Raw genomic sequence first — 13915 nt, forward strand, 5'->3', positions numbered from 1 at the left:
CACACACACACACACACACACACACACACACACACACACCATTTTTTCTCCACTCAGTTCCCAAAATGCTGGCAGCCAAGCCAGCATTCTGGGAGGGAGACGCAAGAGGGAGGAGATATGGGGATATATGTATACGTATAACTGATTCACTTTGTTGTACAGCAGAAACTAACACAACATTGTAACGCAATTATATTCCAATAAAGATGTGAAAAAAAAAGATGAAATTGGTGGAATACTTAAAGTGACTGAACGGATTGAGAGGATATTAACACTGCTGGGGGAGAGTCTGAGGGTAAATAACTAACTGTTGAGTAGGGAGAAAACTGAGCAACTGGAAGAAAGCAACAGTTGTACAGTAACGTGAAACAAAGACGTGTGCAGAAAAGGGAAAACAGCAGTAGAATGCTGCTCGCTCGGCCGTGAAGAGCATTCACATAGTTAGGTAAATGTAAATACTGACTGTGATCTATCCAAAATTACAATACACAATATTAGAATAAGAGGGGGGATGGGAACCTGCCTTTTTTTTCTTATCGTGAGAAGTCAGTATGTAATGCCTAAAATTAAAATGCAAAAAGCAGGTGACACAAGCATATTATTTAGAGCAGTGTTTCTCGCACTTTTGCCTACATCAGCCCCATCCTTTCTCCAGCCACCCAGAATGTCTCTCCTTCCCTGAACTTGACCTCCTTAGTGAATCTGAGCTCTTGCACCTGTCACACCTGTAATCAGAAGGGTTCTCCTTCCCTCATCCTTCACCTTTGCTGATAAGCTCACACTCATCCGTTAAGGATCGTATCACTCGCCCTAGGTTGCCTTCCCTGACGCTGGGTGGGGATCCTTCTGTGGTCCCTCTCGCACCTGTACCCGCCCTGGTCACTCTGGGCTGTCCCCTCTGGTGTATTTGCCTGAATCCTCCAGAAGACTGTGAAGGTTAAGAGGGCACAGATAATGCATGTTTGAAGGCTTTGTGGCTGCCCTGGGATCCTGGATCCCAGGATCCCAGCACCTTTGGAATACCCTTCTTATGCCTGGGGAATTTCTCACCTTATAAGGGAAGGTCAGAAATTTATTTCCCAGCCTCCCTTGCAATCATGGCTCACACATGCGACCCAGGCTCCACCAATCACTCTCATCCATGCCGGACTTCAGTGAAGAAAAAGATGCCAGGCAGAAGTCATCATGTGACAGAGGCAGGAAACGAGTTCTTAGAGCCAGCAGAGCTGAGGCCCCGGCAGAAGGGTCCCTGTCTGGCACAGCGGCGTGAGCCTCAAAGCCCAAAGCCCAACTGCAGGGATGACAGGAGCTCATCTGGGGTGATTCAGAACAGTGTTCTGGGCAACGTGCCTAGCTGCGTAGCCACCAGCCCCAGTTCTCTGACTATTGGGGAGATTCTGTAAGCAACCTATTTTCTTTCAATAAATACTTTGATAAACTAGCTAGAGTGTGTTGTTTTGTTTTTTAACTAAGTACCAGGACAAGATGGAGAGTAACTGTCCCACTTTAGGCTTTATTCTCAGTGCTTAGCAAACCTTGGGCACTTAGTACTCAATACATGTTTAATGATATAGATGAATGAATGAATGAATGAATGAGGGGAGAACACGTCCCTGAAGTCAGTGGCCCTGACCCCTGACTTCCCAGAGGGGAGGAATGTGGATGGCTGTAGGTGTTTCCAGCCCTGCCCCTTCTCAGCTTGGAAACACATATCCAGGTTCCCACTCAGGCCATGCAACCCCAGACCCCAAGAGGTGAATAAGAGATACTCCGTTGTTCTACAGAGGATACGACACTGAAGATGTATGACAATCTCTTTCACCCCAGAGAAGGGGAAATCATATGGGTGATTTCTCTCCCTCCAGCAGGTGGGTGCAAGCACACATCATCACTTCTTTTCTTTTTTTGCCCATTGTGAGCCCCTCCAGCTGGAAAGACTGGTTTTGCTCATGCTTTGGGACTGTGCTGTCTGTGCATGCCTCCCTCCTCCTCCACACTTGAAATGAGCCTTGGGTAACATAAAACAATGCTTAGCAACAGCCTGACTGGGGCTCAATTGCTAGGGGGTCACTGCACACGGAGCTGCACTTTTTGCAGAACTCAGAGCTGGTTGCTTAGCAACAAAATGCGATGCTGGTTTAACTAGTTCTAGATCTACATTTTCCTAATCAATGCAGGCAAAAGACACAGCTGAGACCTGAGAAGAGCGAACGCTTGCTGATGTTGGTTGAGAGCTCACTAGGCTTTAGGCACTGATCTAAGCGCTGCCCACTGCATGCATTACATCTCAGTTAATCCTCACCACAACCTGGTGAGGTAGCACCAGTATTAGCTTCAATTACAAATGAGGAAATTGAGCACAGGGAGTCCAGGGTGACACAATCAATAAGAGGTAGAATGGGGATTTGAACCCAGGTCGTCTCTGCTCCAGAACCCAAGCTTTTGTCAACTAAATTCAAATGGCCCCATTCGGTGGGCACTCCCAGAAGCCTTTCCCTTAAAACAGCTAAGGCAGAAAGCTCTTCCAACGGACCAGATGGGCATTCTTCAGCCACGTAAAAAGTTAAGCAGATCTTGGGGACTTCCCCGGTGGCGCAGTGGTTAAGAATCCACCTGCCAATGGAGGGGACACGGGTTCGGGCCCTGGTCCGGGAAGATCCCACATGCCGCAGAGCAACTAACCCCGTGCGCCACAACAACTGAGCCTGCGCTCTAGAGCCCGTGAGCCACAACTACTGAGCCCATGCACCACAACTACTGAAGCCAGTGCGCCTAGACCCCATGCTCCGCAACAAGAGAAGCCATCGCAATGAGACACCCGTGCACCGCAACGAAGAGTAGCCCCCACTCGCTGCAACTAGAAAAAGCCCGCGCACAGCAACGAAGACCCAATGCAGCCAAAAATAAATACATAAAATAAATAAATTTTAAAAACAGAGTTAAGCTGATCTTAACATATTCCTTATATCTTAAGAACTCTCATCAATGAATGACCTGGTTTGTTCTGTTTTTGTTTTTTTGTGGTACGCGGGCCTCTCACTGTTGTGGCCTCTCCCCCTGCGGAGCACAGGCTCCGGATGCACAGGCTCAGCGGCCATGGCTCACGGGCCCAGCCGCTCCGCGGCATGTGGGATCTTCCCGGACCGGGGCACGAACCCGGGTCCCCCTGCAGTGGCAGGCGGACTCTCAACCACTGCGCCACCAGGGAAGCCCAATGACCTGGTTTTGATGGCAAGCCCCCTCTACCCCCTGCCACACACGCGCATGCACACACACACACACACGAAGCATCACCACGAAGATATTCTAATGACAGTTCCCTTGACTCTCCACCACCTGCCCCTCTCCAAACGCAGTAGAGTGTCAACCAAATTCTGACATGGCCCAGGGGACATTTCTTGGCCCGAGTGTCCCTGGGGGATTTGACCTGGTTCAGGGTGATGGGAGGCTGTGGCTCCATGGGGGGGGGGGGTCTAGCTGGAGAGAGAGAATTGGGAGGAAAGAACCTCCTTGCAGGAGTCGCTGACCTGGGGTAACCACACGCCTCTCCAATGCCCACGAACAGTCCCCAGTGAGACTCGGCTGGCACCCAGGACACCCCTCACTGAAGGCCCCAGGGAACGAGCCCCGTCTCTTCCTCCTCAGACCCCAACTCCAAAACCAAAGCCTTTTACCTTCAGCCCTGTCCTTCCTCCACCTTGGGTGTTTAGCCCAAGGCAATTCTGTTCTAGCTGCTTTTCAGGTCTGCCTTTGGTCACCTGGGTTGCTGCTTCCTAGCCCAGAACTCTTCTTCTAAGTTGGGGCTTCTCTACTTCTTTTTCATCCTCATCCCCAGACCCTCCTCCAGTTTGTTCTTTGCAACTCTCCTGGCTGGGGTGGGGACGCCCTCCGGGAAACAAGGGAGCAGGAGGGCGACCAAACCACTTGTCAGAGCATTGTTCTATTGGCTTCTGGAACATCTCCCACATCCTCCCTAGACTCTACCATGACCTCTTCACTTTTGAAATTCCCTGTTGGGTCTTCCCTTAAAGTGTGGTCATCAGACCGCTGTTGGCCCCTTAGGTTTGGGAACCAGGGAGTCATGAAATCATTTCATTAACATACGTGTCACCAGTTTGAAACTAAGTTTAAGTGTGAGGACCAGAAATCCTGTCGGGTTCTTCATAATCATTACATATGTAGCAACTTACACAGGCTACAAAGATTACCCTGTTCATGTCTTGGGTAACACTCAGTTAACTTCACTTCATATCATTTGCATACTTTCATTATTTACTGTTAAATTTGCATGTTTGATTTTATTACTGTGTTGTCTTATATCTTCATTTCTAAAATTGAGTCACTGGCTCCAAAGTGGCTCACTAAATGGAATGTGATGGAATGGAGGTGATGTTTAGGGAGTAACGGGTGGTGAGAAAGTGGGTAACGAAGGGTCTGGAAAAAATCAACGTTAAGTGTCTAAGTTTGTTATTAGGTATTGGAAAGCCATTAAAGGTTTTTGTCTGTTTGCTGGCACGTTTTTGTATGTGAAAATTTCTTTTGCTATTTATAATCCCAACTAGTTTACAGGAGATGGGATTCTGTCAAAAGAGTAACATTTGTTGGCGGAATACTCTGAGGAGTTTGAGATGCAAGCTGGAGGGCAGGGCAGGAAGAGAGCAATTCCTTGGGATGCTAACAGGAAAAACCTTTGGAATTCTTAGCTGGTGGTGGCTCTAGAATTTCTACCCTGCAGGGGATTAGAGATTTAGTTGGCAGGGAGCTCTGAAGCTAAAGCCCCTTCTTCCAGCAAAAACTTGTCACCCACCATTGTTCCCAGGGCTGAGCTGAGAGGCAGGGAGTGAGGGGCCAGAGACGGAAGAGAGAAAGAACGCGGCGCAGGCCGGCTCTGTATGAGTGGCGCTGTATGGCTCCTCTCTGCTCTCCCTCAAGGACTATGCAGCTCAGGACTTCAGAGGATGAAATGTGGTGATGTATGTAAAATGCCAAACACATAGCTCCTCAATAAATGTCTGCTCCCTACTTTTTCTCCCCTCCACCTCATGTAATATGCCCCATTACACTGTAAGGCAGGGCAGAGAATCTGCCTGGTCCATCTTTGTTTCTTCAGCTCCTTCCACAGACCCTGGCTGATAGGAGGTGCTCAGTAAATGTTTGTGTGCACGAGAGGATGGGACCTAATTTGCTAAGTGCTTCTACCAGCATTGAACCTTATGTTTGTTTGAAATTTTTCTTCTTTATCAATATCACTACAATGAATATATTTGTTCCTATGTTGGAGTTGGACTCAAGGAAGTAGAAATAGTGAGTCAAGGAGTAAATTTCCCCAAATTATTTTCTGAAGTGTTTGTATTAATTGATCATTTTACCAGCCTTGTATAAATGGCATTGTTTTTTCTACCTTCTCAAGAACTTTGGGTATTTCCATTAAAAAAAAAAAAGATGCAAATGTGTGGAAAATGGGACCTTGTTCTGGATTTTAAATTTGTATTAATTTGACTTGCGAGACTACACATTTTCTAATGCCTGTTTACTAGTTTTACTTCCTCTTTCGTGTTGTCAGTTTACATCCTTTGTTTATTAAACTACAGGATTTTAAGCAATTTTCCTATCAGTTTGTATGAAGTTTTTTTTTTAATTTATTTATTTTTGGCTGTGTTGGGTCTTCGTTGCTGCGCGTGAGCTTTCTCTAGTTGCAGCGAGCGGGGGCTACTCTTCGTTGCAGTGCATGGGCTTCTCATTGCAGTGGCTTCTCTTGTTGCGGAGCACGGGCTTCAGTAGCTGTGGCACGCAGGCTCAGTACTTGTGGCACACGGGCTTAATTGCTCCGCAACATGTGGAATCTTCTGGACCATGGCTCGAACCCGTGTCCCCGGCATTGGCAGGCAGATTCTTAATCCACGCCACCAGGGAAGCCCCTGTATGAAGTATTTACAGACTAAAGATATTAACTCCTATCTGGTTTGCTGCAAATTCTTTTTCCACTCTGCTGTTGGCTGTGTTATTTAAGTTCTGCTGTATGATTTTATTTCAGCTATACTGTGGTCACTTAATTTTTAAAAAACTTGCAGTTGTGTTTTTTGCTTTTCTGTGTTTTTTTCTGGAAAATTTACACTTAAAGACTTCTCCTCCGGAACTTCCCCGGTGGTTCAGTGGTAAAGAATCTGCCTTCTGATGCAGGGGACGTGGGTTCGATCCCTGGTCAGGGAACTAAGATCCCACATGCCGTGAGGCATCTAAGCCCGCGCGCTGCAACTACTGAGCTCGCAAGCCTCAACTAGAGAGAAGCCCACGTGCCACAATGAAGACCTGACGCAACCAAAAAAAATAAAAATAAAAAAAAAGTTCTCCTCCATATACAGATTTGATAAATACTCACTTTTATTTTCTTCTGGTTTTTCTCCCTCCAATAGCTCATTGTTAAGTGTGTAACTCTTGAACGTATATGGAATTACATTAGTATCTGGTGTATGGAGAGAGGTCAGGGCCAAAGATATGCTTCTGAATTGTCAATTAGGAATTCCTTCACAATGTATCAAATGACTCTTCCTTCTCTATGTGAAGCCTCCTTAGTTATATATTAAATTTATATATAATATGATGTTTGTGTCCCTTCTATTTAATGTTTTAATGTGTTAGTGAGAATTTCTAAAAGGACATTATATAAAAATGGTAACACTGGGTTTCCTGGTTTTGTTTTTGGTACTAATAGTGGGTTGATCTGAATTTACTCAGAGATTCTGGGAATTTAAGCAAACCTCCCTTAGCTGGGCAAGAGAGGTCCCGAGCCCCATGGATCACAAATACCAGCCAACAGAACTGTTATAATTACGATTTTTCAGTCTTGTTAGAATTATTTTTGAGTTTTGTGACTGCTTTGGTAAATGGGAGTTACAAAAGGCGAGCTATGAGCAGAACTGGGTCTCCCAGAGCAGGTGACGGTAAGCACCCCAGCCTTGGTCTGACAGAAGAGAGACGCTGTAAACTCAAGAGTTCTCCTGTTCGTGTGGGCTGAGAAGCAGAGCCGACCAGCCTGCAGCACAGAGAGAAGCAGAGGGAGAGCCAGGGACAGGGACCCCCGGGTTCCTGGGAGCCCACTGCTTTCTGGTCTCTGACTTTTCATGACTGGGCTGCTCTATGAGATACTCTGGTGTCCTTACAAGACTTTCTCCTTTTTACTTACATTAGTTCAAGTGATTTCTATTTCCTGAACCTGAAAAAGTCCTAAGGAACAAGACCTCACCTTCGCGAGCGACCACAGGTTTTGCTGTCTCCACCAGGAACGGACAAGCTGTCTCCTGCCGCTGTTCACAGAAGCAATCCAGCAAATCAGTGATTGGGAACATTGCTGGGATGACTCTAAGGTGTTCCTGCATCACCCAAACCTGCAAACAGAGAATGCAGTGATCAGAAATTTCTAAAATTCAGAGAAGACTTGGAACATGGGTGAAGTTACAATCAGCAGTGCGTATAAAGGCAAATGAAAAATGTGTCCTGCATCTTCTCATCACCCATGCCTCACCACACACACAATCCTCTTTCCATCAGGAATTTCAGATCACCTGTTTTGTGCCAGGCACTAAGGAGAGTGAGACTTAATTTCAACAGATTGTTACACAAGCTCAGGGAGAGCTTTACAGAGGGTGCTTTGGAGTGTGGAGAAGGGTCATTTAGCCCAACAAGGGGGTCAGGAAGGGCTTCCTAAAGAATAAAAGGAAGGATAAACAGGGCATCAAGTCAGCCTCACTGACAGCAGAGTCTGGTGATCCAAACAGCTTCTTGGCCACGTTGAACGTGCAATGAGGGGGGATGGGAGGTCAACAAAGCTGTTTTCAAGCTTAAATTTGATTTGAGAACATTAGTAATAGAACAGATATGGGTAATAAATAACAGAGTCTGGGGGGTGGGAGGTGGGATGAATTGGGAGATTGGGATTGACATATATACACTAATATGTATAAAACAGATAACGAATAAGAACCTGCTGTATAGCACAGGGAACTCCACTTCGCTGTACAGTAGAAACTAAGCACAACTTTGTAAAACAACTATATCCCAATTTAAAAAAGAGAGGCAGGAAAAGAAAACAGAGTCTGTAGTCTTCGTGGGTGCTTATTTCTGGAAGGTAGTAGGCGGCTGCAATAATTCTGAAGCTCCTAGATTGTTGACTTTTAAATTCAATTCCTTCTACCCAAAAGAAGTAAGAATTCTACGTTGAGCTGTGAACAAAGAAGAACTGAGAATCAACTGAAACACTTGAAGAGACTGCTGTAGTTATTATCCTCCTCTGGATGTTATCACCCTGAGGCATGGGCTGTAGTAGTAAAATATTTGGAAGTAAGAATTGGTGGTTTTTTAGAACCTGACTGGGATGTCCAAGACATTAAGTAATGATGATACACTTAGGGGAATAATTTTTTTTTAAGTAATACTTTTTGTTGTACAAAGTTAAACAACAAAGAAGAAACAAAGAAAAAAGTCTCCACTCCGACCTCCACATAGCAATCCCAATATAGTGAAAAAACAAATACAGTCCTCCTTCAGTATGGGGGCATGAGGGCAGATTTAGAAACAAACCACAGCAGACTTCCTGGGCCAGAGGGAAGAGCTGGGAGAGAGAGAAACTGGGGGAGAGAGACTAGATTTGGGAGGCGTTCTTCCCCACTGCTCCTCCCAGGTCCTGTCCTCCACCTGGAGAAGAAGGAATCTTAGAACAGTATGAACTTGAGTCTGTGAAGCCTCCAGGAGAAGCCTGCGTCTCACAGAGAGAGGAATCTGTGTCTCACAGATCCTGTGCATGTCATGTCTCTTGGCTTGGAGGTGAGGGCCCAGGGGAGGTGTCACTGAGGCCACATCTCTTTCAGGAGGGCTCTACCGAGGGAAGTGGCCAGGTCACTGTTCAGACATGAACCTAAGTGATGAGCCTGTGTTTAGGGCCTACGTGGAACTCACTGGCATGTGTCACCCAGTGGTCATTCAGCCGCTTATATCAAAGCAAGAGCCCCCACTGTAATGTTCTTTCATGCTCTTTCCCTTCAATCTTCTTGAAAGTTTCCGTCAAGGAAGGAAAATTACCAAAGGAAAAACCTCGCTATCCGTTTAGAGTTTACAGTTTGCAAACCACTTTCAAATTGATTATTTCATTTGATTCTTTCCCACAAAGCCTTTGTCTAGTGCATAGGGATTTCTTGCCTCAGCTGTCAGATTTGCCAAAGGGCACAGAGATCTTAAATTTAGCAATGTTTGCGGCAAGCCTAATTTATGTTTTTTCTGTCTCCCAACAGTTTTGCTAAGGAGTTTATGTTATTTTCCGGATTGCCCTGGAGAGGAGTTTACAAAATCTGCTTGGCAAAGGCCCAGGGATTCCAAGACTGTGCCCAAGGGTCCCTGGGTTGGGGGGGGAGGGGCGCTGGGGGTGGCAGCACTGAGGTTTCTGTGTCTTGCTTTGTGTGCTATTTTCCTTCGGGAGGTACCACCTGCAGAGAGGATTCTGCAGTGGTGGCTTGGGGAGGAGGGCCAACTATCATTACAGGGAAACAGAAGGGGGAAGAGGCAGGTGTCTCATTTATTTTCAAATCCCTAGCTTCAAGTCTTTAGAAGGTGCTCAATTAACATTTTTGGAAAGAATATTTGGAGGGGGAGAGGGCGAACTTGATCATCGTTGTTGAGGAGTCGGGCAGGGGACAATGAAATGGACCTGAAAGTCAAATGAAAGCTTTGTAAGGTCAATGATTTTTGAAAAATATTTGTAAACTTGGGCTAACCAAACTCTGAAAATCAGGTGGATCAGTCGTGTAATGCAAAAATCATTTTTAGGGATTTAGCTTTCTCCCAGTAGCAATACCGTCTTTTTTTTTTCCTTTTTTTTTTTTTTTTAAGATAAATACTGTCTTATTTTCATGCCCAGAGGTGGAAGGGGTGAAAGAGATTTGGGTCAGGGAGGGGAGCTGAAAGACTATCCTTTTCCTGCCTCATCTGAGTCCCTGTAGCAGCTGCTGGCTGTGGGAAAACTGAGGGAGAGCAGGATTGGTCTGACACGCTTGGGAAACGGGCTTTTACTCCCGTAAGCCATCTGTAGATCTACTGGTTTGTGTCCACCGAAGCCTGGAGGGGGAGCCCCCACTCACCAGAACACTGCATTTGTCACCTCACCGCCGCTGAGCCCCCGCAGTACACCAGACTCGTGTGGTCGGGAAATAGCTGGCACAGGTGAGCAGCTTACCTGCTTACTTGCTTTCAGGCCCATCCCCTTTCCCTGTTCCTCTCAGATTGCTGGGGACTGGCCAAGTTTCCAGGTTCCTGTTCCCACTCGCTTTCCATTAGGTTGGGCCAGTGGGAGGCACGGGTGAATGAAGGGGAGAAGCTGGTATACACCAGCCCATCCTGGCCACCCCCCTTTCCAGCCTTGCCTGGGGCAGTGGCTGCACCGCTGGCAGTGACCACTTTTCCTCCTTGGACCCAGGTCTGCCACACAGCCCCTGCCCTCTCCCTCCCCACTCTCCACCATCACCATGGCCTTCCCCTTCCAGCTGCAGCTCCAGCCGGGCAGCCAAAACCCTGGGGCCTCAGGCAGCCCCTACCCCATAGTTCCAGCTTCCAGTTCCTCTAGTCCTAGCAGTGGTAGCAGCTTCCTGAAGTTGTTAATCTCTGGGTTACCTCCACCGCCCCTACCTCCTCACATCCCCCCACCCCATTTCAGCTCTTGCAACCCCTTATAGCTAGCATGCTGTATTAATTCCTTCTCCTAAACTCCCTGCCCTGGGATCTCCTTTCTTGACAGCACCCAGACTGAAACATAGGATTAACCCAGTAAGTGTTCTCAGCTAATCTGTTCATAACTCTTTCTAATCTCTGACAAACGGTGTAAGTCCACCCTTCCTTCTCTTTGTTTGTTTGGGATTTTTTGTTTGTTTGTTTTTGGCCGTACCATGTGACTTGTGGGATCCTAGCTCCCAGACTAGGGATCGAACCTGCGCCCTTGGCAATGAAAGCACGGAGTCCTAACCACCAGGGAATTCCCCATCCTTCCTTCTCTTTGAATTGTAGGCAAAAAAATTTTTTATTAAAAAATAAAAAAAGAATTGTAGGCACACACTCAGTAAACACCGACCCATCTTGCCACCCTGGCAGGAGCTCTGCACAAGGCTTCCTTTCTCCAAAGGTCCACAGAAGGGAAGGCCACCAAGGAAGACCTTCTTGAGTGGAGATTAGCTTAATCTGCCTTATTTGCATTTCTCAAATGTTTGCTCAGGAGATCAAGAAAGTTTAAACTGTATCTATTGTTTTGGCCATCTAAAAAGAATTTGCCTGTATTAAATGCATCAAAAGCTCTGTCTCCCTCAGTAAGAAAGTAGATGCAAAAACGGATCTCAAATCAGAAAATTTTGGCTTTCCACAGACAGACCAAGAAGACGTCAAAGGTTCAGCCATGGGTTCTTTCTGTGCCACCGACCTTCCCCCATCTCAGACCCTGCTCCTTTCTTCCAGCTGAACCAGGGTCTGCTGTCTCACAATCACTCTGGTCCTGCAGCAAGTCAGAAAAACAACGACGAACGTGTGCTTTACCGGAGCTTTCCAAAGACAATTTTCATTTTAGAGAAGTTGTGCAAACATCTCTTCCTCTGGCTTTTTTCCACATGTACCTCTGCTCAGCCACTCCACCCCAAGAATATGAGCATCAAATGATCGCCACCAGCCAAGGGCTTGACCACCAGGGAATGTGATACTGTTTAGAGGAGGCAGTGGGTTCGGTTCTATGTTTTGGAAAAATGTTTCTTATTTAATTAATATTATTTATTGAATATGTGTTCAGAATGAAGGTCATCTTGAAAGAGATGTTTTTAAAAATGTAAACATCATCCTGAAGAAGTCTGCTATCTTTTGCAGAAAACAACCTGTTAAATCATCAATCAGAACTTTATATGACTTTAATAATAATAATAATAATAATGAATGGCAAAGACAGCAATGCTGTAAGCAGAGTGAAGAAGAAAGGGTTCATCACACAGGACAGAGCCTGAAAGACCTGGGGGGCCAGCCAACATTTGTTTATTATCAGAGGTTAAATGGATAGAGACATATCAACACCTGCACTGGAGAACTGCATGGGGAACACGTTTGTATTAATCACAACTTTAAAGGTTAGAAATGACAGAAACAGCGCAAATCATTAAGCAGAGTGTGGAACTTACTGGTTCAGGTAACAAACGGCAGCTACAGACGTGGCCTCAGGCACCACTGGATTCAAGAACTAAAGCAACGACTCAGCATATTCTCTTTTGGTGTCGGTCTCCTTTTCCCGCGTGTCAGGGGACAAGGACATGAGCTCAGGTAACCCCAGCTCGACGCCATCCCAGTTAAGGACGAGCCAAAATGAAAGAGTAGACAAAAAGGGCGGAAATTCCGTAGGAGGGCTCTGATTCGCTGGGTGTGAGTGACGTATTCAGCCCTAGAGCCAATTACTGTGGCTGAGGATGAGGTGATGGTGATTGGCCGAGTCTGCGTCACATGTCCACGCATTTGGCTCTGTAATTTATCGCCCAGTCCCAATTCCAGGTAGCTGGAGGGTGGGAATCGGATGACTGGTAGTATCCTCTCAAAAGGCGTGAAAGGACTGAGAAATTGGCAAAAGAGCAAACCCAAATGTGTGGATGGTAGTTACAGCCACTCTGAGGAAAAGAAAGCAGGGTTGGCCTGGCTGAGATGCCTGTGGTCTTGGGGGCGGTTTGAGGGGAGAGGCCGACAGCCCATAACCAGCGTGGCCTTTTATAGCACTGCCCCCTTAAGCTGCAGTCTCGGGGTGGGAAGCTGTGTCTGGAGGTGGTTTTCTGGATCCTTCCACATGTGGGAGTGGTCGCCCTGCAGGTAGAGATCCCATGCTGTGATAACTGCTGGGAAATCGAGCCTCCAGACAAAAGATTCAAGTCAGATTCCCAGGTGGGAAATGGGTGGAGGGGGTGGAGTGGAGTGTTCACCAGGGGATCCACCTGGGGACAGTGGCACAGAGATCTGCAAAACAGGGCTGAAGCTAGAACTCCCGAGGAGGGGCAGGGGCGGCATTTCTTCATCTGCAATCTCTTCCCACCCCACCCCTCCCAGCTAGACACCTACACCACTGCCCACTTTCCTGATCCTCTGCCCTGGGATGGGGGTGGAAAGGGAAAACCGCTGAGAGGGCAGCTAATAATCGTCTTTATGACTACCACTATGGAGTATTTCCTACGTGTTGAATGCTTAACACACATTATCTGAAAGTACCCTGTGATGTTAAATATTCTCTCTGGGCTTCCCTGGTGGCGCAGTGGTTGAGAGTCTGCCTGCCGATGCAGCGGACACGGGTTCGTGCCCCGGTCCGGGAGGATCCCACATGCCGCGGAGCCGCTGAGCCTGCGCGTCCGGAGCCTGTGCTCCGCAACGCGAGAGGCCACAACAGTGAGAGGCCCGCGTACCGCAAAAAAAAAAAAAAAAATTCTCTCCACTTTTCAGATTAGAATACAGGATCCCTGAGGCTCAGGACGCTCTTGGCATGAGTCTCTCTCAAGGGTTGTCTGATCCTCCTCCTTTCTGTAGTTATACCTCATCCCTTTCCTGTGGATGCTGCCTGCTTTAGAGAAGCTCTTTTCATCAGGGAGAACAAAGTATGTTAAGGTTCTAGGAGCATTCAGCAAACACTGGGACCTCACCACAACCAGCATAGGAAAAGTCCAACATTCCACATCCCAGGAAAAGCCAGCCTGTGGGAAATCTAACTCAGCACACAAGAAAGCTTTCTTTATTCTCCAGCTCCCTGCAGCAGAGCCATCAAGGACAGTGGTGAATACAAAAGGTGTTCAAAGCATGTAACAAGCCATACAGCTCGAGAGGTGTGTGTGTGTGTGTGTGTGTGTGTGTGTGTGTGTGTGTGTGTGTGTGTGTG

General features: G+C 46.9%; 1 long non-coding RNA gene across 2 annotated transcripts in view; it reads right to left on the minus strand.

Annotated features, from left to right (window-relative positions):
• The window catches only part of LOC113625656 (uncharacterized), a 45051-nt gene extending 32669 nt beyond the window's left edge, over positions 1-12382 (minus strand). For both annotated transcript variants that reach the window (XR_003434783.1, XR_003434784.1), the window contains exons 1-2: positions 12192-12382; positions 7244-7385 (exon numbers count right to left, since the gene is read on the minus strand). This is a non-coding gene — a long non-coding RNA (uncharacterized LOC113625656). The remainder of the gene's footprint in view (positions 1-7243; positions 7386-12191) is intronic.
• Positions 12383-13915: the final 1533 nt, after the last annotated feature.

Source organism: Aethalodelphis obliquidens, unplaced genomic scaffold (genome assembly GCF_003676395.1).
Source record: "Aethalodelphis obliquidens isolate GAN/ISIS:26980383/991018 unplaced genomic scaffold, ASM367639v1 scaffold16, whole genome shotgun sequence".
NCBI lineage: Eukaryota > Metazoa > Chordata > Mammalia > Artiodactyla > Delphinidae > Aethalodelphis > Aethalodelphis obliquidens.